Consider the following 27039-nt stretch of genomic DNA (forward strand, 5'->3'; position numbering starts at 1 on the left):
AAATTTTGGAATGGGAAATACGAGGTCTTTGTTTTGCTTTTTTGTGTCTTTGTGTTTGCATTGCCAAACTACTACTGCATTGCCAAAACTAATTCATAAAAGAACTCCACTTAACTGGCTTTTAGGAAATTAAGTGCTTATATAAATTCTCAAGGTAAATTTTTGTTCACATGAACTGGAAAATATTCAATATTTGATATTCATCATTAGATGTTAATATTAAAGTTTAATTTTGTTGATCTAATTAATATAGACAGGTCTTTAGAGTCAACATAAGTATAATATCTTATTGTACCCAGCTTTAATAGAATTCAAATGAGAAACTGAGACCTCAGTTACTAAACAGAAACTAAACTCATTTAAGCCTTAATTGTTATATGTTCTGTACAGAAAGGACAGGATTTTAGAAATTATAGAAGATAATTCTTGGTTGCTTCAAAAGGTAGGAAAAGTAAGCTAATACAAAACTTGAGTTTGGATTCAGTCTCTCTGTTAAAAGAAGTTTTTCTTAAAATGCTTGCTTTTGGTAACAGATTATGTGAATTTCCTTGCTTTCAATTTGTATTTGCTTTTGAAATCCTTTGTTACTTTGGCTGAATGAATAATTAATTTTAAACAACAATCTATGATTCTATCTGACCCTGTATTTTTAAAGTTTTCCATATGTATATATAATTTTTTTAATAAACTTCCTAAGTGTAAATTGTCAAATGAAAAGTATGGCACAAAGAATTAACACCTCCTTGTCAGACTTTTGGCATCCTGATGCCCTTGCAGCATGTTCTGCTCCTAATTCAGAGAAGTAAAGATAGGTAAAGAGTAGTTATGAATTAAACAGTCAGGGCTATGGGAAATCGAAGACAGCTGCCTGGTTCTTCCTGGTTCCATGGCAAACCCAATAATGAAAAAGAAATGGCTAGAAAATGTGCTTTCCATTTGGGGTAGACTTTCTTCTATCCTAATTTGGCTATATTTGGTAAAAATGAGGGTAATTTTAAATAAAAAGACTATTTTGATTCATATTCTAGTTTTGTATATTGAGGTTAGTGTTTACCGTCTAAAACTCACTTCCCAAATAGTTCTTTGCCACTATGTTACATTAGTATAACTTTAACTGAATTATTAAGAAAAATAATCTAAGCTTGTTTCTTTTTTTTTTTTTGTCTTTTGTCTTTTGTTGTTGTTGTTGCTATTTCTTGGGCCACTCCCGCCGCATATGGAGGTTCCCAGGCTAGGGGTCGAATCGGAGCTGTAGCCACCGGCCTATGCCAGAGCCACAGCAACGCGGGATCCGAGCTGCGTCTGCAACCTACACCACAGCTCACGGCAACACCGGATCGTTAACCCACTGAGCAAGGGCAGGGACCGAACCTGCAACCTCATGGTTCCTAGTCAGATTCGTTAACCACTGCACCACGACGGGAACTCCCTAAGCTTGTTTCTGAAGCTGATTGTTGTAGTCTGTTTCTGGGCTGTACTTGGTGAAAGCTCTCAACTTAAATTTTTGCTTATGACTTTACTAATACTGCTATCTATATTATTTTTATTAACTGTTTTCACAAAATTGCTATTTCTTGCATGGCCAAATTTGTAACTGAGTCTCTGATAAAATGATATACAGTTCCATATGAGGTCAGTGATCTCTACATATGAGAAAATGCAACAAATAAAAAAGGGGGAGATGTTGGAGACCATGGAACTGCTGAACTCTGGAGAAAGAAAACTTGGTGTTTGGCAAGGCCAGAAAAACACATGCCTGCAAGACACAGAGTTCTCAAGTAAAGGATCTCCTTCAAAATGAAGATAAGGGACTTATATTAACCATGCTATTCTATAAACAGCTGCACTATGTCCTAAGGGTATGCACCAGTAACTTCCTTGCTAGTAGTTCCCTTTGATATCACTAAGAGATAGCTTTTGTCTTGCCCACTAATCTTGTCACCTTCCTTAATAAAAGTCATGTGGGCTAAAGCCTAGGCCTTTTGTTCCAAAAAACAGAGTGCCTCAGAGTCCCCTACTTTCTAAATGTAAAAGATTCTTTTGTGTTTTTTTATACTGTGCCATCCCTCTTTCAGGATCTCCCATTGCCCTGCAGCACTGGATGTGGCAGCTTTCTTCCACTACCTATTCTATATTCCTTTCATCCTAAGCAACACCTTAGCTGGTCATGGCTCCTTGCCTGTTGAGGTGACTTAAAAAGTTTTGAAGGTCTGGGCCATTTTGGCCATATATTATCAGTCCTGCTTTAAGTGAATTATACTTTGTCATTGACTTTATTCATAGGCCATGAGAATACTAAGAGATGCCCTAAAAGATCTGCTATATTCAAGACATAACTCCCCTTAGCTCCATTGTGTATTACCAACCCCATTTTCCCTTGATAGTCAGAACCGGTCACTCCAGATGGTATAGTAACTCCCTTATTTGCTTTTTGATTCAGTTGAATGAAGAGCCAGAGTGACCTGGTAGTTGGAACTTCAAGTTCAATGAATTGTTGTTGTACCCTACCCTATGGTAGAGTATCCCTCTCTTTGGAACAAATGCCTCTGGACCAGTAGGGCCTAAAGTCACAGGGATAGGTAGGAAAATTTTGCTAGTGTGTCCAAGGGGCAATAATGAGATGCATCACCCCTATTTTTGTTCCCCTAGATTCCCAGACCTGTGAATCCTGGGAAAGGTAACATCATAGTTTATTTACTGATGTAGAGAATATACTTCATCCTGAAGGACACAAGACATCACCTATCCAGCACTTGTAACTAAATCTTGAAAAGGCCAGTTCACTGTTCTATCCATGCAGCTGCTTCAGGATGGTAGGGGACTTGGTGAATTAAATGGAAATGATAGTCATCATTGTGTGGTGAGTGCAGTGGGCATGGGCACATTTCATTTGATGTGAAATTAATTTCTTGGTCAAAAACCATGATGATATAAGTCCATGGATGGTGGTTTTGGCAGAGGCACTATATGGAAGGGAGGCAAATCCATCTCTAGAGTGTCTATTCCAGTAGAAACAAAGTGCTGCCCTTTCCATGATAGAAACATTCCAGTGTACCCAATTTGCCAATGTATAGCTCTCTAATCCCCCAAGGAGTAGTGCTAATTAGAGGCTCAATGTTGACCTCTCTTAGCGGATTGAATATTTAGCAGTGGCTATAGCTAGATCTGCTTTAATGAATGGAAATTCATGTTGCTGCATCCTCAAATAGTTTCTGCCCTGCATGGCCACTTTGCCCATAAGTTCATTGGGACAATGGTAGTAGTGGCTAGTGCCATATTTTCACAAGTCACAAATGTCTTTGTATTGTGTACCCATTTGGAGAGGTCTGTCCACATACCTCTTCCACAGACTTCCTTGTTGTTAATTCTCTGATTGTATTCTAGCCAGTTCCCTGACCATCCAGGCAAACAATTGGCTGTAGTACATGAATCAGTGTAAACCTGTACCTATGGCCCTCTCTCTTTCCAGGCAAAGTGAACTCACTGCTTAAAGTTCCTACTTATAGAATTTCTCTTCATGGTCATCCCAGAGTGGGACTGTACTGCTGTCACTGTCCACTTTGGATGGAGCCTGTGTATCATTCAGCATCATGTATTTATTTATTTAATCTTTTTTTTGTATTTTTAGGGCTGTACCCACAGCACATGGAGGTTCCCAGGCTAGGGGTCTAATTGGAGTTGTAGCCACCAGCCTACACCAGAGCCACAGCAATGCGAGATCTGTGCTGCATCTGTGACCTACATCACAGCTGGTGGCAATGCCAGATCTGTAACCCACTGAGAGAGGCCAGGGATTGAACCTGCAACATTATGTTTCCTAGTTGGATTCATTTCTGCTGTGCCATGACAGGAACTCCAGAACCATGTATTTATTTTGAAAAATGTTGATATAGGTTAACCTATATTTAAATTTTTAAGTTTTTTTTTTGAGATCCAGAATCTGATCAGTGTGCATGTTTTGTGTTTAGTTATTATGTCTCCTCAGTGTAAGAATCCCTAAGACCACCCTCACCTCTTATGCCAGCAGCAAGTTCAAAGATCCCTAAGCCCTCAGGTTTGATATTTTACTACAAGGACTCACAGAACTCACTAAAATCTGTTAAATGCAGCTTTATTAGGTTTATTAAAGTGAAAGAAAAAAGATGGAAAGTTAGGGGAAGAGGCTCGTGGAGCTGAATCCAAGAGAATGCTAAGCATGAAGCTTCCATTTGTCCTTTTCCAGTGAGTCATGGACAACACTAACTTCTCCCAGCAATAATGTGTGAAATACACTATACACATACACACATGGCCAACTAGAGAAACTCCCCCAAGCCTTGGTGTGCAGAGTTTTTATTAGTATTTAGCCACATAGACATGGTTGATTTCTTGTAAAGATGACCTGGGTTTCCAGTCTCTCCTGAAGTGGAGCTGTGGCCTAAAGTCCCCACAATAAATCACATCATTAGCATAGAATGGTGTGGCCCAAGGCCCCCTGGTAACAGAAACCATTGTTTCAGGCAGGATAATTAAAATGCTTAAAGCCTACCTTTCAGGAGCAGAAGGCAAAGGCCAGACCTCTTTTTGAGGAAAGTTAATTAAAAAAAAACACAACACTTTATTGAGATATGATTCACATGCCAAACATTTCAGCCATTTAAAATGTCCAATTCAGGAGTTCCCTTTGTGGTGCGGTGGGAAAAGAATCCATCATTGTCTCTGTAGTGGTTCAGGTCACTGATGAGGCATGTGTTTAATACACAGTCCTGCACAGTAGGTTAAGGATCCACCATTGCCACAGCTGTGGCATAGTTCACAGCTTGGATTCAATCATTGTCACAGGAACTTTTGTATGCCACATTTATGGCCAAAAAAATATCTAATTCATTGGATTTCAGTATGTTCATGAATATGTGTACATATCACCACTATCAATTTTATAAGAATTTTATCACCTCAAGAAGAAACCCTGTAAACTTTATCTGTCACCATTTTTGTCCCTAGCCTTAAGCAGCCATGAGTCTATTTTCTATCTCTATAGATTTCCCTGATCTGGACATTTCATGTATATGATAAAGATTTTTTTGCAACTGGCTTCATTAACTTGGCATGCTTTCACTGTTCGTTCATGTTTTAGAGGGTATTAGTACTACATTTTACTTCAATATACTCCATTGTACAGATGTTATACATTTTGTTGATCTTTTCATCAGTGATGGGCCTTTGGAGTGTATATAAGTTTTGGCTTGTATGAATAATGAATAATGCTCCAGTAAAGATTTATATAAAAAGAATCATTCATATTTAATTAGAAAAATTGTAACCTATTACATTAAAAAACTATGAACAAATGGGAGAAATTCAGCAACACTCATGGAACAGAGATTTAAAGTATAGAAATACCATCTCCCATGTATAAAAGACTTGAATATATTCCCTAAATATTAACTGATTTTTAATAACTTTTTATAGAAATATATCATATGAAGGCACAGCTATGCATAGAACACATTCTGCTCACTAATGCATTTTATAAAGAAAAATACCTATTAGATAGCTATATTCTCTTTGATAAGTACTTTAATTCGATTGGCTATATTTATTCTAGATGAAATTTAAGGTTTCTTCTAAATTTTTATTCTGCTACATAGACTATATTCAAAATATTCCCTTTCTCTGTTTTATTTTTTCCCATTCAAAAAAAAATTTTTAACTTAGTTAAAATTTTTAGCTGAGTTAAATATTTTTATTAAAGTATAATTGATTTACAATGCTATGCCAATTTCTGCTGTATAGCAAAGTAATCCAGTCATACATATATATGCATTCTTTTTATCTTAATATCTTCCATCATGTTCTATCCCAAGAGATTGGATATAGTTCCCTGTGCTGTACAGTAAGACCTCTTTGCTTATCCAATCTAAATGTTGTAGTTTGCATCTTCCAACCCCAAACTCCCCATCCATCCCACGCCCTCCCCTCTTCTCTTGGAAACCACAAGTCTGTTCTCCATGACACTGAGTCTGTTTCTGTTTTATAGATAGGTTCATTTTGCCATATTATATATTCCACAAATAAGGGATATCATATGGTATTTGTCTTTCTCTTTCTCATTTCCTTCACTTAGTATGAGAATCTCTAGTTGCATCCATGTTACCACAAATGGCATTGTTTTGTTCTTTTGTATTCTATTGTATATATGTACAATATCTTAATCCATTCACATGTCAAGGGACAGTTAGATTGTTTTGATATCTTAGATATTATAAATTGTGCTTCTATGAACATAGGGATGCATGTGTCTATGAATTGTATATATGTCCAGGAGTGGGATTTTTGGATCATATGGTAATTCTCTTTTAGTTTTCTGAGGAACCTCCATACTGCTTTCTTTTTTTTTTTTTGTCTTTTTTTTTTTGCTATTTCTTGGGCCGCTCCCGCGGCATGTGGAGATTCCCAGGCTAGGGGTCCAATCAGAGCTGTAGCCACTGGCCTACACCAGAGCCACAGCAATGCAGGATCTGAGCCGTGTCTGCAACCTACACCACAGCTCACAGCAACGCCGGATCTTTTAACCCACTGAGCAAGGGCAGTGACCGAACCCGCAACCTCATGGTTCCTAGTTGGATTCATTAACCACTGCGCCACGACGGGAACTCCTCCATACTGCTTTCTATAATGATTGCACACATTTACATTCTCACCAACGATGTAGGAGGGTACCCTTTTCTCCACACCCTCACCAGCATTTATTATTTATAGACTTGTTAATGATAGCCTTTCTGACCAGTGTGAGTTTGTACTTAATTGTAGTTTTGATTTGCATTTCTCTAATAATTACCAAGGTCGTGCATTTTTCATGTGTCTGCTGGCCATCCATATGTCTTCTTTGGAGAAATGTCTATTTCTGCTCACTTTTTAATTGCATTGCTTGTTTTTTTACTGTTGAGTTGTATGAGTTGTTTGCATATTTTGAGATTAAGCCCCTGTCAGTTGCATCATGTGCAACTATTTCCTCCCATTCTGTAGATTTTCTTTTCATTTTTTAAAAATGGTTTCCTTTGGTGTGCAAAAGCTTGTAAGCTTGACTAGGTCCTATTGGTTTATTTTTGTTTTTATTCCTATTGCCTTGGGAGACTGACCTAAGAAAACATTTCTATTGTTGATGTCCGAGAATGTTTTGCCTATGTTCTCTTCTATGGGTTTCATGGTATCTTGTCCTGTGTTTAAGATTTTAAGCCATTTTGTGTTTATTTTTGTGCACCATATGAGGGTGTGTTGTAGTTTCATTGATCGACATGGAGTTGTCCAGTTTTTCCAATATCACTCACTGAAGAGACTTTTTCCTATTTTATATTCTTGCCTCCTTTGTCAAAGATTAATTGACCATAGGTGTCTGGGTTTATTTCTGGGTTCTTTGTTCTGTTCCATTGTTCCATATATTTGTTTTTGTACCAGTACCACATTGTCTTGATTTCTGTAGCTTTGTAATATTGTCTGAAGCCTGGGAGTATTATGCCTCCTGCTTGTTTTCTATCTCAGGATTGCTTTGGCACTTCTGAGTCTTTTATGGTTCCATATAAGTTTTTGGATTTTTTTGTTCTAGTTCTGTGAAAAATGTCATGGGTTATTTGATAGAATTATACCTGTAGGTTGCTTTGGATAGTATGGCCATTTTAAGAATATTAATTCTTCCAATCCAAGAGCATGGGATATCTTTCCAATTTTTTAAGTCCTCTTTAATTCCCTTGATTCATATTTTATAGTTTTCAGTGTGTAAGTCTTTCACTTTCTTTGTCAGTTTATTCTAGGTATTTAATTTTTTGGAGGGTGCTGTTTTAAAAGGTAGTTTTTTAATATTACTTTACCAATATTTCATTGTTAGTATACAGAAATGCAAACAATTTATGAATGTTAATCTTTTATCCTGCTACTTTGCAGAATTTGATTATCAGATTGAGTAGTTTTGTGTGAAATCTTTAGGGTTTTCTGCATATAGTGAGAAATTTACCTCTTATCTTTCAATTTGGATAGATTTTATTTCTTTTATTTATCTAATTGCTGTGGCTAGGACTTCCAATACTATGTTGAATAAAAGTGGTGAGAGTGTGCATCCTTGTCTCATTCCAGCTTTTAGCAGGAAAGCTTTCAGCTTTTCTCCAATGAGTATTATAGTGAATGTGGGTTTGTCATAAATGGCTTTTATTATGTTGAATTATTTTCCCTATATACCCACTTTTGTAAGAGTTTTTATCATGAATAGATGTTTGATTTTGTCAAATGCTTTTTATGCATCTATTGAGATGATCATGTGGTTTTTGACTTTTGTTAATGTGGTATATGACATTGACAGATTTGCATATGTTGAAGTATCCTTGTGTACTGGGATTCATGGCATATACTCTTTTTTATGTGTTATTGAATTGACTATAATTTTGTTCAGAATTTTTCCATCTATATTCATCAAAGATATTGGCCTATGATTTTCTTTTTTGGTGGTATCTTTGGATTTAGTACTAAGGTGATGGTAGCTTTATAGAATCTTTGGGAGTGTTCCTTTTTCAATCTTTTGGGAAAAAATTATGAAGGATGGGAAAAGTTCTGTTTGGTAGAATTCACCTGTGAAGCCATCTGGTCCCGAAGTTTTGTTTTGTTTTGTTTTGTTTTGTTTTTAATAGGGAGTATTTGTATTACATGCTTAATTTTATTTCTAGTGATTTTTCTATTCAAATGATCTGTTTCTTCTTGATTTAGTTTTGTTATGCTGTATGCCTCAAAATTATCCATTTCTTCTAGGTTGTCAAATCTGCTGGCATATAGCTGTTCATTGTATTCTCTTATGGCTTTTGCATTTTTGCAGTATCCATTGAGATTTCCCTTTTCATTGTTTGTTTGGATTCTCTCTCTCTTCTTCTTGGTGAGCCTGGCCAGAGATTTGTCAATTTTATTACCCTTTCAAAGAACCAGTTTTTGGTTTTATTGATTTTTTTCTATCATTTTAATCTCTATTTTATTGATTTCTACTCTGATCTTTATGATTTCCTTCCTTCTGCTGACTTTAGGTTTTATTTGTTCTTCTTTCTCTAATTCTTTTTAATGGTAGGTTAAGTTGTTTATTTGAGATTTTTCTTCATTTTTTGAGGAAAGCCTGTACCACTATAACTTCCCTGTAAGAACTTATTTTGCCGCATCCCATAGATTTTTTATGTTCATGTTTTTATTGCCATTTGCCTCAAGTACTTTTAAATTTCCTTTTTGATTTTTTTGTTCACCTTTTTTTTTTTTTTTTTTTTTTTTTTTTTTTTTTTTTTAGTAGCATGCTGTTTATTCTTCATGTAGTCAGTTTTTTCTCATTTTTTTTTTCCTTGGGGTTGATTTCTAGTGTCATGCCATTGTGGTCAGGGAAGATGCTTGAAATAATTTCTATACTCTTTTATTTGTTAAGGTTAGTTTTGTGCCCCATTATGTGTTCAGTCCTAGAAAATGTTCCAAGTGCATTTGAAAAGAGTGTATATTCTGGGTTTTGGGGATGTAATATCCTGACAAATCAATGCAGTCAACTGTTACATTGTGTCATTTAGGATCTCTGTTGCCTTGTTGATTTTCTGTCTAGAGGATCTCTCCATTGATTTGAGTGGGGTGTTAAAGTCTCCTACTATTATTGTATTCCCATCTATTTCTTTTATGTCCAATAGTGTTTTGTTGTATGTTTTTGGGTGCTTCTATATTAGGGGCATGTATGTTGACAATTGTAATATCCTCTTTTTGAATTTATCTTTTATCATTAATAGAATCCTTCTTTATCTTCCTTTATGGCCTTTATTTTAAAGTCTATTTTTTCTGATATGAGTATTGTGATTCCCACTTTCCTGTCTTCTCCATTTGCATAGAATACCTTTTTCCATCCCCTCACTTTCAATTTATATGTGTTCTTTTGCCCTAAGGTGAGTCTCTCATTGGCAGCATATTGTAGGCTCTTTTTTTTTTTCCAGTCTACCACTCTGTGTCTTTTGATTGGAATATTCACTCCATTGACATTTGAAGAAAATATTGATAAATATGTGTTTATTGACCTTTTAAATCTTATTTTCCAGCTGATTCTGTTTCTTCTTTGTTCATTTCATTTTTTTGGTTGGATGATTTTCCTTTTTTTTTAATGCTTGTGTCCTCTTCTTTTCAGTTTTTGTAAATGTATTATTTGGTTTTGATTTGTGGTTGCCCTGTTTTTCAAGAATGTTAACCCTTTGCTTTAGCTTGATAATCATATAGGCTCAAACACATTCTAAAAAGAAAAAAGTCTAGATTTTCTTACTCTCCTTCCTCACATTTTATGATTTTTATATCCTTTTTATATCTTCATGTTTATGATTTTTCCATTCCTTTTGTTTATAGTCACTTTCACAAATAGTTTTTTTTCTTTTTTGACCTGTATACTGGCTTATTAAAGTGATTCCTTTCCAATTTTGATTTCCACTGTCTTATATCTTCTTACCTTTTCCTATTTAGAAACCTTTCACTAAATAGGAAAGGTCTTTTAGTATCAGTATTTATGTATTCTAAACTAAAAGTTTTTTGTTTGAAAAATTATTTTTCCTACTATTTTAAATAATAATCTTGCTGGTTAGAGTATTCTAGGCTGCAAAATTTTCCCTTTTATAGCTTTGAATATATCTTGCTCTCCCTTCTGGCCTGTAGTGTTTCTATGGAGATAGCCTGATGGAGGTTCCCTATAATTAACTCTTTGTTTTTCTCTTGCTGCCTTTAGAATCCGCTCCTTATCTTTGGACTCTGCCATTTTTTATTATAATATGTCTTGGTGTGGGCCTGTTTGGGTTCAACTTGTTTGGGGCCCTCTGTGCTTCCTATATCTTGATATCTGTTTCCTTTATATTTGGAAAGTTTTCAGCCATCATTTCTTCAAATATGTTTTCAATCCTCTTTTCTTTTTCTTCTCCTTCTGGAATCCTTATTAGGCATAGATTGCCCTGCTTTATATGATCCCATAGATCTCTTATATTGTTTTGTTTTTCTTTTTTTCATTTGGTTTCTTGTCTGCTGTCCTGATTGGGAGATTTCCATTATTCTATTTTCTGTGTCACTTATTCATTCCTCTGTCTTATTCATTCTGCTTTTCAGTGCCTTTAGCTCAGCTTTCATCTCTTCAAATGAATTCTCTAATTTTTCTTGGCTCCTTCTCATAGCTTCTTATAGTTTCTAGTTCCTTTCTAAAGTAATCTGCATTGCTGTTGATAGCCATTCTTAATTCTTTCATTCTTAATTCCTCCTTTTTGAACTCAGTATCTGTTATACTCCTTGGTCTGTTTCATTGTTTTCTCCTTCAGGGGAATTCTCCTTTTCTTTTAACTGAGAATGGTTCCTGTGCTTCTTCATTTTGCATATATATTTCCTATTCCATGTGTTTAGGGAAAACAATTATCTACTGTAGTCATGGAGGGATATTTATATGTGGGTGCATCTCTGGGTAGCTTGTGAGGGTTTTCTAGTTTTTTGGTGTGAGAGCTGCTTTTGGTTTGAATGCTTTGTGGTTTGGCTCAGTGTGTGCAGACAATTATCCCCTTGACTGGGGTGGGATGCTTGTATCTGGCTTGCTAGTGCTTCTAGGGAAGTGGGGGAACACCTCTACATGGCACTTGATTGTTAGGCCTTTGGCAGAGGCAGGAGCCCACAGGAAAGTGGGGGTATGGCTGCTCCTGTTTGCAGGGCCCTGGGCAGTGGCAGTGATCATCAGAGATCTAAGGGTGGTGCCTAGAGCCTTTGGCAGTGGCAGTGGCAGGGTGTGTGCATTCCAGGGGTGGGGATGAGGCTGTGGGTGGCACTTCATGTAGGGCCCTCTGCTGTGGCAACTTCTGAGGTGACTGGGGCCACAGATGGTGCCTATTCATGGGAGCTTTATTGGTGGTAGGATGTGCCCACCTCTGGAGTCTGAGATAGCTACAACAGTTTTACCCACCACTATAGGCTGCAGAAGAGGCACCCTGCTGCTAGAGAACCTATGTATGCACAGAGAAAGATGTTTCTATGATTGACCTGCCCCTCTTGCTCTCACTCTCCACAGCTGTTGCACCTTGCTTCTCCTGTGGGCCCAGGACTCCTCTTATACTTACCCGGCTATGGCACTCTGATCCCCAGCCAGTTGTGCACCACTCCCTAACCCCTCAGGCTATTTCCACACAGCCAACCCTAGTTCTCTCCATGTAACTGACCTCAGAAGTCTGACTTTCACCACCCAGCCCCTGCCTGAGTGCCTCAGGCTGTGATGTCCTGAGTGGTGGTATAGATGGTCTATGTGGCTCTCTCTGCTTTGCCTTCCTCAGTCTAGCTGCTGTGATTTTCTTTGAGTCTCTGATATTCTCCCTCTTTTCTGGCTGATCTCCCCATCAGTTAGGTGGCTTTCCAGGGTACAGATTCCTTTCCTCTCTTACAGCTCCCTCTCAGCGGTGCAGGTCCAGTGATTCCTTTTATTCTTTTCTATTTTTCTGTCTCTCTCTTTTTCCTACTCAGTTATGTGGAGGGCTTCTTGTCCTTTTTGGAGGTCCAAGGTCTTCTTCCAGCATTCAGTAGATGTTCTGTGTGAATTGTTCTGCATGTAGGTTTTGCTTTTTGTTTTTTGTTTTTGTTTGTTTGTTTGTTTGTTTTTTTGATGTATTTGTGGGAGAGAGTGAGTGTCAAGTCTTACTCCTTTGTCACCTTGATCCTGCTTCCCTTTTCTGTGTTTTAAAGATGGTTTCTTTTTTTTTTCTTTTTTCTTTTTGGTCTTGGTAGGGCTGCACCCATGACATATGGAAGTTCCAAGGCTAGGGCTTGAAATGGAGCTGTAGCTGCTGGCCTATGCCACAGCTCGCAGCAACACCAGATCCTTAACCTACTGAGCGAGGCCAGGGATCAAACTGTGTCCTCATGGATACCTGTCAGCTTCCTTATTGCTGAGCCATGATGGGACCACCTAAAGATGGATTTCTTAAATGAGAGAGGCTCACTATATACAGACACTCTCAATTTTATAATCAGAGCAACCTAAATTTGATTGCTGGCTATGTCTCTGAATATTTATGTGATTCTGATTGAGTTAGGCTCTCTTAGCCTTGGTTTTTTAATCTATCAGTTGAGAATGACAATTACTGTGTTGCAGAGGTATTTGGCTGTGTGGATACTTAAAAAGTCTATTAATGTTTAGCATATAGTCACTATTTCCATGACAAATTTTTATGAATTTTTAAAAAAATGTAATATATTATGGTTGAGATAAAGATATGAAATTGACAGTAATTTTTTAAGTCAGGACAGTGCATATAAATAGACAAACTTGAAAGAATAAAGAGATATACAGGATGAATAAAGAGAAAAAGTAGATACAAATTAATTCCTAGTATGGACAAGGAAACTAATATATTTTGAGAAATACCTTACTAATAATAATCTTTTTACCTACTTAACCTATAATGACATTTTAGAAATTTTCTTCAGTTTACATTTAGTTTTATTTCTCTTCTTTTTCTAGTTTAAGGTAGAAGTTGACATCACTGATTTGAGGTTTTTCTTATTTTCTTATATAGGTTGTTATTGATGTATTTTCCCTCTAACTACTGACTTAGCAATATATCAAAAATTCTTATATGTTCTATTATTGTTTTACTGTAGTTCAAAACACTTTCTAATTTTCTTTTCTTTCATTTTTTGGATTTCCATGGGTTATTTGGAAGTATACTTCTTAATTTTCAAATACTTGGCAATTTTCCAAATATCTTTCTGTTGAGATTACTAATTGTTATATTGTTTTCAGTGAACATACTTTATGTTACTTGAATATTTTTAAATTTATTGAGACTTTGTGTGATGGCTGAGAATGTTATCTATTTTATTAAATTATCTCTGCATTTGAGAAGGATGTTTATTCTGCTGATGTTGGATAGAATTTTGTCAGTGTCAGCTATGGTTGATAGTTTGTTCAAGTCTTCTATGTGCCTATTGATTTTCTACTTGTTTTATCAATTATAGAGAGAATGTTTTTTATATTTCTGACTGCATTTGTCAGTATGTCTTTTTCTCTTGCTGTTCAGTCAAGCTTTGATTCATATATTTTGAAACTGTTATTGGATGTGTAAACTTTAGGATTGTTTTGTTCTCTTGATGGTATGTGTCTTTTATCATTATGAGATGCCCTTCTTTATCCTTCATAATATTCTTTGCTTTGAAATATACCTTCTCTGACATGAATACAGGCACTCTGACTTTCTTTATATCTTTTAACATGTCTGATAAGATCCAAGCATCTTGTTGTTACTTTGTGTTTAATGATAAAGAAAAAGTAGTTCTCTTTTTGATATTTAGCAGATTAGTAGAATTTAGAACTTGGTCTAATGGAAGAAAAACATAAGTTAATGAGTTATTGTGATACAATGTAGTCCTCATGAGAGTGATGTGAGTACAGTGCTGAAAGAGCTTGGATGATCAAGGAAAGTTATTTCATGGAGGTGACAACTAAATCTAAGCCTCAGATTAACAAATGAGTAGGAGCAGATATGGCAAAATTGAGTGCAGAATTGATCAGAGAGCAATATGTGCAAAGCCTAAAAGTGACATTACTTTTGGGGATAGAAATAGGATAGAAAGGGTATAGAGTTTGAGTAGAGTTGTCACCAGATGTCACGGAGTTGACTCACATTTATGAGTCCTTATTTTGTGCCAGACCTGTGCTGTGAGGATTAAGCAAGATAACCATATCATGGTAGTTCCCTTTGTAGCTTAGAAGGTTAAGAACACAGCACCATGTCTGTGAGGATGCTGGTTTGATCTCTGGCCTCACTCAGTGGGTTTGGGATCTGGCATTGCTACAGGTATGGTGTACGTCACAGATGGGAACTTGGATGTAGTATTGCTGTGGCTGTGGCATAGGCTTGCAGCTGCAGCTCTTATTCAACCTCTAGCCTGGGAACTTCCATACGCCGCAGGTGTAGCCATTAAAAAAAAAAGTTATACCTATTATGGATAATATTGTTCTAAGCATTGTAAAATGATGAAATAAAGCATAGAGACAATGCAAAGTGATTAAATAACTTTCCCATGGTTATACAGACAGGAGATAGAATTTTACCATGAGTATTCTGACTATAGATGCCAAGCTTTTAAACATTATGCCTTTCAGTGTCTATGACTTACTAGGCCAAATAATACTTTGAACTTGATCCTGTTCACAATGTAGAGCTCTTTGAGGATTTAAGCAGGCACCTAAATAAAATAATAAATAAATTCTTTGTTCTAGAAACATCACTCTGGCTCCAGTTTATGTTGGGGAAGCTCTGGAGAAGGTGCCTTAGATACATTTGAGAAAAGTTTTTATGTTCTTTGTGGACAATATGCTAAATTAATTAATTAATTAACTAATTTGCTTTTTAGGGCTGCACCCATGGCATGTGGAGGTTCCCAGGAAAGGGGTGGAATCAGAGCTACAGCTGCTGCCTACACCACAGCCACAGCAATGTAGGATCTGAGCCACATCTGTGACCTACACACAGCTCACAGCAATGCCAGATCCTTAACCCACTGAGTAAGGCCAGGGATCGAACCAATAACCTCATGGTTCCTAGTTGGATTTGTTTCCACTGCAACACAATGGGAACCCCCTGTATGCTAATTTTATTTATTTGTTTTTATATAATAATTTTTATTTTTTTCATTATAGCTGTTTTACAGTGTTCTGTCAATTTTCTACTGTACAGCTTGGTGACCCAGTTACACATACATGAATACATTCTATTTTCTCACATTATTATGCCCCCTCATAAGTGATTAGACATAGTTCCCAGTGCTACACAGCAGGACCTCATTGCTTATCCATTCCAAAGGCAATAGTCTGCATCTATTAACCCCAAGTTCCCAATCCATCCCACTCCTTCCCCCTCTCCCCCTTGGCAACCACAGGTCTATTCTCCAAGTCCATGATTTCCTTTTCTGTGGAAAGGTTCATTTGTGCCCTATATTAGATTCCAGATATAAGTGATATCATATGGTATTTGTCTTTCTCTTTCTGACTTACTTCACTCAGGATGAGAGTCTCTAGTTCCATCCATGTTGCTGCAAATGGCATTATTTTGTTCTTTTTTATAATGAGTAGTATTCCACTGTGTATATATACCATATCTTCCTAATCCAATCATCTGTCAGTGGACATTTGTGTTGTTTCCATGTCTTGGCTCTTGTGAATAGTGCTTCAGTGAACATGCAGGTACATGTGAATTTTTCAATAAATGTATTGTCCAGATACATGCCCAAGAGTGGGATTGCTGGGTCATATGTGAGTTCTATGTATAGTTTTCTAAGGTATTTCCATACTGTTTTCCATAGATTGTATGCTAATTTTAAATTAATGGTTATTCTTAACCTCTCTGGTTGTTTCCTCATCTATTAAATAAAATCATAATGATGCCCTCCTGATAGGAGTATAAAACAATCAAGTCATGTAGCATTACACATAGTAAATACTCAGTAAGCTCTATCTCTGGTAATGATGATGATAATGATGGTGATAGATTGACCCTTTCAAGTTAAGCTTAAATTTTAATCATGTTTTTATTCTCCTTTTTTTCCTTTAGTGTAAGAGTTTTATCATAGAACTTAAACAGATATGACTTCAGTATGGCACAGTATAATAAACTGTGAATTAACTACTCTTCTCTCCCCACTACTATTATTTTGGCTTTTCAGTTTATGGGAAAAAAAGATGGAGACTATTACACTCTGGATGACATGCTTGTCTCCAAAGCAGCTGAGAGAGAATGTTTTGGTGTAGGAGAATCAGAGGAAAAAAGCAATGGCTGAGCACCAGAATCTTGCCACACAAATGGAAAAATGTCTATTGTTTTGACAGCTCTCAAATTCCCAAGCACCTTATTGTTGCAATAGGTGTTGGGGTAAGTAATACAATGTTTATTTCCCTAAGGAAACAATTTAGTGGTATATATAAAATTTCCTCTTTCTTCATACTCTTGTAAGATTCTAAGAAATATGTCTTCTCTTATTCTTTGCTTCAAATATTTTTCTTTTCTAAGTTCCCATGATGTTTATACTCTTCCTTAGGAGAGTATAAATAGTTGAACATCATGAAGTTCACATTTTATGTAATTCTATTCTGAAGAGAGATAGCTTTGAGTAGTGCTTTACACCCTGGACTTTGGAAGCAGACCACCTGGATTCAGATCCTTGTTCTACCATTTGCCTCTGTGTGATCATATTTTCATGAGTGGTGCTTGGTTCTTGGTATTAAAATCATTTCCAATACTCAGTCTCAAGAAACTTCTGCTTCATCACTTCCTTTCTCATAGAAACTTTTTGTATCTTCAAAGATTATTTTATAAAACAAAAAAGTTTTTTTTGTCTTTTTTTTGCCTTTTTCTAGGGCCACTTCCTGTGGCATATGGAAGTTCCCAGGCTAGGGGTCCAATCAGAGTCATAGCTCCTGGCCTATACCAGAGCCACAGCAACACCATATCTGAGCCATGTCTGCAACCTACACCACAGCTCACGGCAATGCCAGATCCTCAACCCACTGAGTGAGGCCAGGGATCAAACCCACAAACTCATGTTTCCTAGTTGGATTTGTTAACCACTGCACCACGAAGGGAACTCCCCAAAAAAGTTTATCGTACAGTTGTTTCTTGGTATCCATGGGGTACTGGTGCCAGTAGTCCCTGTATACCAAAATCTGCAGATGATCAAGTCCTATCATCAGCCCTTCATATCTACAGTTCTGCATCTGTGGATTCAACAAACCAGGGATCATATAGTACTGTAGTATTTAAGGGAAAAAATCCATGTATAATTGGACTGATACAGTTTAAACCCATGTTGTTCAAGGGTCAACTGTATTTTGTTTTACTTCTTGAGTGTTACCCCAGCAGTCTGTAAGTACCATGAGGGCATAGATAGTTTTATTCATCATCATATACCATGCATGTATCCCATTGTGCACCAAGCATAGTCATGTCTTTCAATAAGTTTTAGCAATCACTTATTTAATAGTCATTAATAAGTCACTTATTTCATTAAATATTTGATTATTTATTTTTTGTTTTGTTTTGTTTTTTTAGGGCTGCACCCATGGCATATGAAGGTTCCCACACAAAGCTTCCCTTTATATTAAGTAGGTAATTGTGTAACAGACATATGTGGAACTTAATTAGTCATGGAGGAAAAGTAGAAAATCAGATACACTTGTGAAGCTTGTAGTCTGGTAAAATAGAGAAGAAAATAAAAATTGTAATGATTGCCTTGATTTAAGAAAGTGTTGTTTGACAACTTAACCCTCCATCTAAATGAATTAGAAAAAGAAGAGCAAAAAAGGCCTAAAGTCAGCAGAAGGAAGGAAATTATAAAGATCAAAGAAGAAATCAATAAAATAGAGATTCAAAAAACAATAGAGAAAATTAATAAAACCAAGAGCTGGTTCTTTGAAAAGGTGAACAAAATTGACAAACCCCTGGCCAGACTCACTAAAAAGAGGAGACAAAGAACCCAAATAACCAAAATTATAAATGAAAAAGGAGAAATCACAACGGATACAGCAGAAATACAAAAAACCATAAGAGAATACTATGAACAACTATATGGCAACAAGTTTGACAATCTGGAAGAAATGGACAATTTTCTAGAATCTTACGCCTGCCAAAACTGAATCAAGTAGAAACAGACCAACTGAACAGACCGATCACTAGAAATGAAATTGAAGAGGTCATAAAATCACTCCCTACAAATACAAGTCCAGGACCAGATGGCTTCACAGGTGAATTTTATCAAACATATAAAGAGGAACTGGTGCCCATCCTCCTTAAACTCTTTCAAAAGGTGGAAGAAGAAGGAATACTCCCAAAGACATTCTATGATGCCACCATCACCCTCATTCCAAAACCAGACAGAGATACCACCAAAAAAGAAAACTATCGCCCAGTATCATTGATGAATATAGATGCAAAAATTTATTCATCCAATGACCATTTTTTAACAATTTTTTTTGATGTTGAGTTATATGAGTTCTTTGTATAGTAACCTCTTATCTATCATTTGCAAATATTTTCTCCTGTTTAGTAGGCTACATTTCATTTTGTTTATTATTTCATTCACTATATAAAAGCTTTTTAGTTTGATGTAGTCCCATTTATTTATTTTTTTCTTTTTACCTTGCCTGAGAAAACATATCTGAAAATATATAACTAAGACTGATGTAAAAGAATGTACTACCTGTGCTTTCTCTAAAAGTTTTATAGTTTCAGGTTTTACATTTAAATCTTCAATCCATTTTGAGTTTATTTTTGTATATTGTGTGAGAAAGTAGTATAGATTATTTTGCATGTATCTGTCCAGTTTTCCTAGCACTATTTATTGAAGAGGATATCTTTTCCCCTTTGTATATCTTTCCTCTTTTGTTATAAATTAATTGACCATGTAAGTGTGGGTTTATTTCTGGGCTCTATTCTGTTTCATTGATCTGTATGTTTGTTTTTTTGCCAGTATCGTAGTTTAGATTTTTGTAGCTTTGTAATATAGTTTGAAATCAGAGGATGTGATAACTCCAGCTTTTTTCTTTTTCAAGATTGTTTTGGCTATTTGAGATCTTTTGTATTTTTATACAAATTTTAGAATTATTTTGTTATGTGAAAAATGCTATTGGTATTTTGATAGGGATTGCATTGAATCTCCAGTTTGCCTTGGGTAGTATGGTCATTTTAACAATACTAAATCTTCCAGTCTATGAACACAGAATTTCTTTCCATTTATTTTTGTCATCTTCATTTTCTTTCATTAATGTCTTATAGTTTTCAGAGTATTTTACCTTCTTGATTATATTTATTTATAGGTATTTTATTCCTTTTGATGAAATAGTAAATGAGACTGTTTTCTTAATTTTTTTTATTTTGCTTTTTTTTAAGGGCCACACCCATGGCATATGGAAGTTCCCAGGCTAGAGGTCAAATTGGAGCTACAGCTGTAGGCCTAAATCTCAGCCACAGCAATGCCAGATCTGAGTGGCATCTGTGACCTATACCATAGCTCACAGCAATACTGGATCCCCAACCCACTGAGTGAGGCCAGGGATCAAACCCATGTCCTCATGGATACTGATCAGATTCATTTCCACTACACCACAATGGGAACTCCAACTTCTCTTTCTGATAGTTTATTAGTATATAGAAATGCCAACAATTTCTGTCATATAATTTTTTATCCTTCACCATTCATTTATTGGTTCTAATAGTTTTTTTGGTAGCATCATGAGGATTTTCTGCATATAGTATCATGTCATCTGCAATCAGTGAGAGTTTTCTTTCTTTTCAGTTTGGATTCATTTTATTTCTATTACTTGTATGATTGCTGTGGCTAAATGTAAGCGGTAAGAGTGGACATACTTTTATTTATTATTTTTATTGAATTATAGTTGATTTATGTTCTTATATTAGTTTCAGGTTTATAACATACTGATTCAGCATTTATATAAATTATACTGCATTTAAAGTGATTACAAAATAATGGCTACATGTCCCTGTGTTGTACAATATAGCCTTGTTGCTTATTTATTTTATACATAGTAGTTTATATCTCTTAAACCCTTATACCTACCTTTCCCCTCCCCAACCCCTCTCTCCACTGGTAACCCCTAGTTTGTTCTCTGTATTCATGAGTCTGCTTCTGTTCTATTTTTTTCATTCATTTGTTTTATTTTTTAGATTCTACATATAAGTGGTATTGCATAATATTTGTCTTTCTCTGGTTGACTTATTTCACTTAGCATAATGCCATCCAGGTCCATGCATGTACATGTAAATGACAAAATTTCATTCTTTTTATGGCTAAGTAGCATTCCGTTGTGTGTGTATATATATAATATATGTATGCCACATCTTTATCCATTCATCTGTTGATGGACATTTAGGTTGCTTCCATGTCTTGGCTCTTGTAAATAATACTGCTATGAACTTTGGGGTGCATATATCTTTTCAATTTAGTGTTTTAATTTTCTTCAAATATATACCTGGGAGTGGAATTTCTGGATCATATGATAGTTCTTCGAGGAATTTCTGTACTAATTTCCTTAGTGGCTATACCAAATTATATTCCCACCAACAGTATACTAGTATTCCTTTTTCTCCACATCCTTGCCAATATTTGTCATTTGTAGACTTTATAGATGTGAGGTGATATTTTTATGGCTTTAATTTGCACAACCCTGATGATTAATGATATTGAGCAGCTTTACATGTGACTTTTGGACATCCTATGTCTTCCTTGGAAAAATTTCTATTCTGTACTTCTGCCCACTTTTAAGTTGGGTTGTTTGTTTGTTTTTTTTTGATATTGAATTGTGTGATCTGTTTATATATTTTGGATATTAATTATTAGTCACATCATATACAAATATGAAAAACTTTTATTTTTCTATTGCCTGTAACCCATCTTGTTATTTCTTCTTTATCTTCCTGTCTTTAGTTATGGAATATCTTTTCTGCTAGTCTTATTTTTCTTACAGATAGTTGCTCTATAATTAGTTGTAACTTTATTTGTGCCTATAGGAGGAGATGAGTTCAGTGTCTTTCTACTCCACCATCTTGGCCATTTCTCCAATGTTTATTCCTGATATACTTTTAAATTTTGAATATTGTTGTGATTTATCTATAGATCCAAGTAGATAGCCATATCCATATACACTCATAATTTTAATTCCTAAAATGGATTTTTAAACATTTGAATTATTTTGGTAATGAAATTAATTAATAATACACTAATTAATTAACTAATTCTCTCATATAAAATTTTTCTAGCTAAAACCTAACAAAAAAATTGGAGTTCCCATTGTGGCACAGTGGAAACAAATCCAACTAGAAACCATGAGGTTGCAGGTTTGATCCCTGGCCTTGCTCAATGGGTTAAGGATCTGGCATTGCCATGGGCCATGGTGAAGGTCACAGATGCAGCTTGGATCTGGTGTTGCTGTGGTTGTGGTATAGGCTGGAAGCTGTAGCTCTGATTTGACCTCTAGCCTGGGAACCTCCATATGTCTTGGGTGCAGCCATAAAAAGAAAAACAAAACAAAAAAATAGAAAATAGCATCAATACTCTTTGCAGAATATTATTTGTGGTCCTTATGAGTGACCTTTTTCTCTCTATATATGTACTAACTGATTTTTAAAAAATTTATTTTATTTTTTTAAAATTATTTCCCCAATACAATTTTTTTCTACTGTACAGCAAGGTGACCAAGTTACACATACATGAATACATTCTATTTTCTCACATTATCATGCCCCCTCATAAGTGACTAGACATAGTTCCCAGTGCTACACAGCAGGACCTCATTGCTTATCCATTCCAAAGGCAATAGTCTGCATCTATTAACCCCAAGTTCCCAGTCCATCTCACTCCCTCCCCTTCCCCCTTGGCAACCACAAGTCTATTCTCCAAGTCCATGATTTCCTTTTCTGTGGAAAGGTTCATTTGTGCCCTATATTAGATTCCAGATATAAGTGATATCATATGGTATTTGTCTTTCTCTTTCTGACTTACTTCACTCAGGATGAGAGTCTCTAGTTCCATCCATGTTGCTACAAATGGCATTATTTTGTTCTTTTTTATAATGAGTAGTATTCCATTGTGTATATATAACATACCATATCTTCCTAATCCAATCATCTGTCAATGGACATTTTATTGTTTTTTTTTAAAGACAGTTTGTGCAAAATGAAAAAAGAGTTCCAGCTTATAGGTAATACATGTACATAAATAGAACTTAACCAGTGCTGTAAAGCCATGCAGATGTTTTTCTCTATTTTCTCAGACAATAAGAGAAGGAAGACATGAGTAATAGAGCTCAGTTAAACTTCCCTACCATTACTAGGTCATTTTTTTTTAATTCTTGAAAAATTTGTTTCATTTCATGGGCTCTGAAGGCATATAGCTTTCTCAGATGGTATTCATTCTCCCCTTTGGTAAGCTTAATCTTTCAGGTAAAACAGTCAAAATTGAGACTTGTTCTATAAATTTCTGGTTTGTTGAAAGTTATCATCATGACTTTTAAAATTTTAAGTAGTGAATATCTTTAAAATATTAAAGTCAAGTATATTGTTTATAAATAAGCATACTTTATTAAATATTAGCCATGTTAACCTACTAGGGGCTCTTCTTTCATCACTGAGAATAAATAGTGGTAACATTTCACCTTCCGTCTTTGTCCCCCATACATTTACTCATGTTTACCCAACTTAAGATCTCTTACCGAAGAGCACTGCTTGATTGTCCCTTTGCAGCACCATAGTGCAACTATATTATTGGATAAAGACTTCTGGGAAGAAATTCAGGTGAATATGATAATGCTCATTAATGATCAAGAGCAATTTTTACACACATTGTGATAAATTCTAACAGATTTTATATCTTCATTCAGTGATTTACCTCCTGAATCTAAACATGTATAGATTTCCATAGTTGTACGTATCTGTGGGTCATGATGTTTTCACCACTCACTACCTTTTTACTTTATTGAAGTTTTAAAAAAATCTTTTTCTATTGAGGCATAATTGTCATATAACATATTAGTTTGAGGTGTACAACTGAAAGCTTTTTTCTACAACTATGACCAGGTGGTAATTATTTTTCTTTTAAAAAAAGTCAGTGTAAGATTTCTAATCTTTGCTTTTATGGAACAAGAAATAATCATTCTTATCACAGTAAGCTAATACATTACAGACAAAAGGAAAGATATTTTCAGATAATGAAAACTTATTTTTGGAAGTTAGAGGTTTATGTTCAGCAGTTGTTAGTGCTTCCTATAATGGCATGACCTTTTCTATTGCAGTGATTTTCTTACCAGCTTTAATTTTCACACTTTTCCCTTATAACCCTGGCACAACTCTTGGATTTAGGGATTTTTTTTTTCTTTGTGATTGATTCTTCAAGAAATTGAAAGGCACAGCATAGGCTAAATTGCTGCTGAATTATTTCAAGACCTTATAGTGACCAAAAAAGAAAGAAAACTCTTATTTTTCTAATGGCTGATGAGTGTATATGGGTTACAGGAACCTCTACTTAGAAAACATGAACATTTTAAGACTGCAAAAGGACTCATACTAGTATTTGCATCATGCTAACAAAGATACCTAGAGAGGACATATTTTGACTGCATTTCATGAAATTTGGCCTCTTACTCCCTGAGATCTGTGAAAGTTAAAGGGCAGACTGTTTTAATGCATCTGTGGCCAAGCAAGTGTAAGAGTGTAGACAAGTATATTTTATATGAAAAAAATTTGTTTCTAGTGGTGGATGCCAGTGTAATAAATAATTTAAAGTGGAAAGTATTGAAAACTTGGTTTTTAGAGTTATTTGGGGATTTTCTGGAATTTAAAAAAATGTACATGTAAAACTGATTTAACTTAGAGTGACAATACAGTGCAAAAAGATTTTAAATAATACAGGAATCTAGTCTGTATATTTTATGTTTCTGTAAGAAATTAAACTACCTGATGAAAAACACTGAGGTAGATAAAGAAGAAATTTATTCAATTCACAGATACTGAATGCATGAGTGTAAGGTAATCCAAGTGTGAGAAATACAGAGATAAAATCATTCATTAATTCTGCCCAAATATGTGGTATATACTAGTACACGTTACATTGTGGTTTAGCAGATTTTGTAAGCCAAATGCATTATAGAAAATTGAGGGAAGAAAAGTCAATTATTTTTTTTTGGTCTTTTTTTGCCATTTCTTGGGCCGCTTCCATGGCATATGGAGGTTCCCAGGCTAGGGGTCAAATTGGAGCTGCAGCTGCCAGCCTACGCCAGAGCCACAGCAATGCAGGATCCGAGCCGTGTCTGCAACCTACACCACAGCCTATGGCAATGCTGCATCCTTAACCCACTGAGCAAGGCCAGGGATCGAACCTGCAACCTCATGGTTCTTAGTCTGATTCGTTAACCACTGAGCCACAACAGGAACTCCAAAGTCAAATTGTTTTATACAAATAATGGCATTTATGGCTCTTTTTTGTGATAAAAGAAAAATTTATTAGAAAATATAAATACTCCATGATAGTGAATGCAAAAAACTTCCTTACTTAAAGGAATGTGTTTTTTTTAAGTATTTGTTTTTACCTTCAAAATATGTACAAAAAGACAAATTGATGCCCTAGTGAGTACCCTTACTGGTCATTCACTTCTTTTAGAGAATATATTTAAAAATGATTTGACTCAAAAATAATGTTTGCAAATGCAAGGACCACTTCCTTCAAGTGGTTTTTATCACCATCCTCTAGTAACATTTAAATTTAATTTTAGACCTTATATTTAATAGAATATGTAAAGGTAAGTTTCAGAGCATTGTAATAATTACAAGTTTCTAATGAATAAGATCTAAATTTTAGTTTACTAAATATATAGTGAAATTTGGTCCCCTTTTATTCTTATCAGTTTGACAAATATACTTGAACATATGTTATAGTCAGGCACCATAAGTCTATTTTTTAAATATCTCAAATTAGTGGTATGGTGGTGGGGTAGCAAATGCTTTTCTACCATGGACTTCACTGTGGGGCCATTTCAGTGGAAAACTTGCAGTATTAGTACATTTAGTGTTTTTCTTGGGGCTAGCCAGAATCTCCAGAAAAGACTGTCTTTAATATCTTGCCTAGAACATCTGTGTTTGCTTTCCAGTGTTCTGGGAACTGAGTTAGGGAAGAAGGCTGGGGTGGCAGAGTATCAAACATTTAAGAACACTAAGTAACATTTTTTATTATGCCCCTCTTTTCAGACTCTTAATAGTGTCTTTTATATATATATATATATATATATATATATATATATATATATATGTGTGTGTGTGTGTGTGTGTGTGTATATATATATATATATATATATATATATATATATATATATAGAAAGAGAGATAGAGAGCAACCCATATATTTTGACATATATATATATATATGTCAAATCAGAGCTATGACTGGAGTCTACACCATAGCCACAGCAATACCACATACGATCCATGTCTGCAACCTACACCACAGCTCACGGCAATGTTGGATCCTTAACCACTGAGTGAGGTCAAGGATTGAACCACGTACTCATGGATACTAGTTGGGTTCCTTATAATGGGAACTCCCTTACATTGTTTACTTCTCCAAAAGATTATCCTATAGTGTTTACTTCTCCAAAAGATTATCCTATAGTGTTGTCCTGGTGTGGAGGCCGCAGGTGCAGCCCTAGAAGAACAACAACAATAAAAAAATGTTTATTTATTTTGTAATATTGAACCATCCTTGCATCACCACTAATTTAATAGTTTTGAGTTTTCATTTATAAGCCATGTATCTTAAGTCTGTCTTCTTCACTGTTGTCCAGATAAAATCTGGAACAGTCATCCAACAGTTAAACTGGGAGAAATTTATAAACAAATATGAAATGAAGAAGTTTGTGTGATGATTTTTAGAGTATCTAAATTTTATTGTTGCTGCTACTGCTTTTTATCTTTTTCATTTTTTAAAAAATAATTTGGTTTTCAAGGATATATTTCTATTCTAGTAATGATTTTCCTCTTTCTGATTTTTAAAATTATCTTCTTATCACAAAATTATCATGAAATAAATAACAATTAATTGAAAATATTAATAATAAATAAAAATTCACAAGTATAGTAATAGTTAACCAAATAAAGACAGTCTAAAAATTGTATTATAAAAAAATTTATATATTTTCCATTTGGTTTTGTTTTTTAATTGTTTTGATTCATTTACTGTTAGGCATGTGAAGGTAATTATCTGGGGCATACAACTGAATAGGGAGAAAATAGGGTTAATTGCTGTCACTTTCTGGTTCTTATGCAGTTTCAGTTATGTCATTGATGTCAGTGAATTGCCCATTTTATTCTTCACTGCTGTTACAAACAAAATGTAATTCTTAGTACCTTGAGACAACAAAAATTAATTTCTTCTATCATAGTCCAGTATGGCAGATCACCTCCAAGGAATAATCCAGGCTTTTTCCATGACAAGGTTCTTCTATGG

At 35.2% G+C, this 27039-nt stretch overlaps 1 pseudogene; it reads left to right on the forward strand.

Moving 5' to 3' along the window:
• The window catches only part of LOC125112145 (CWF19-like protein 2), a 76946-nt pseudogene extending 50491 nt beyond the window's left edge, over positions 1-26455 (forward strand).
• Positions 26456-27039: the final 584 nt, after the last annotated feature.

Source organism: Phacochoerus africanus, chromosome 11 (genome assembly GCF_016906955.1).
Source record: "Phacochoerus africanus isolate WHEZ1 chromosome 11, ROS_Pafr_v1, whole genome shotgun sequence".
Lineage (NCBI taxonomy): Eukaryota > Metazoa > Chordata > Mammalia > Artiodactyla > Suidae > Phacochoerus > Phacochoerus africanus.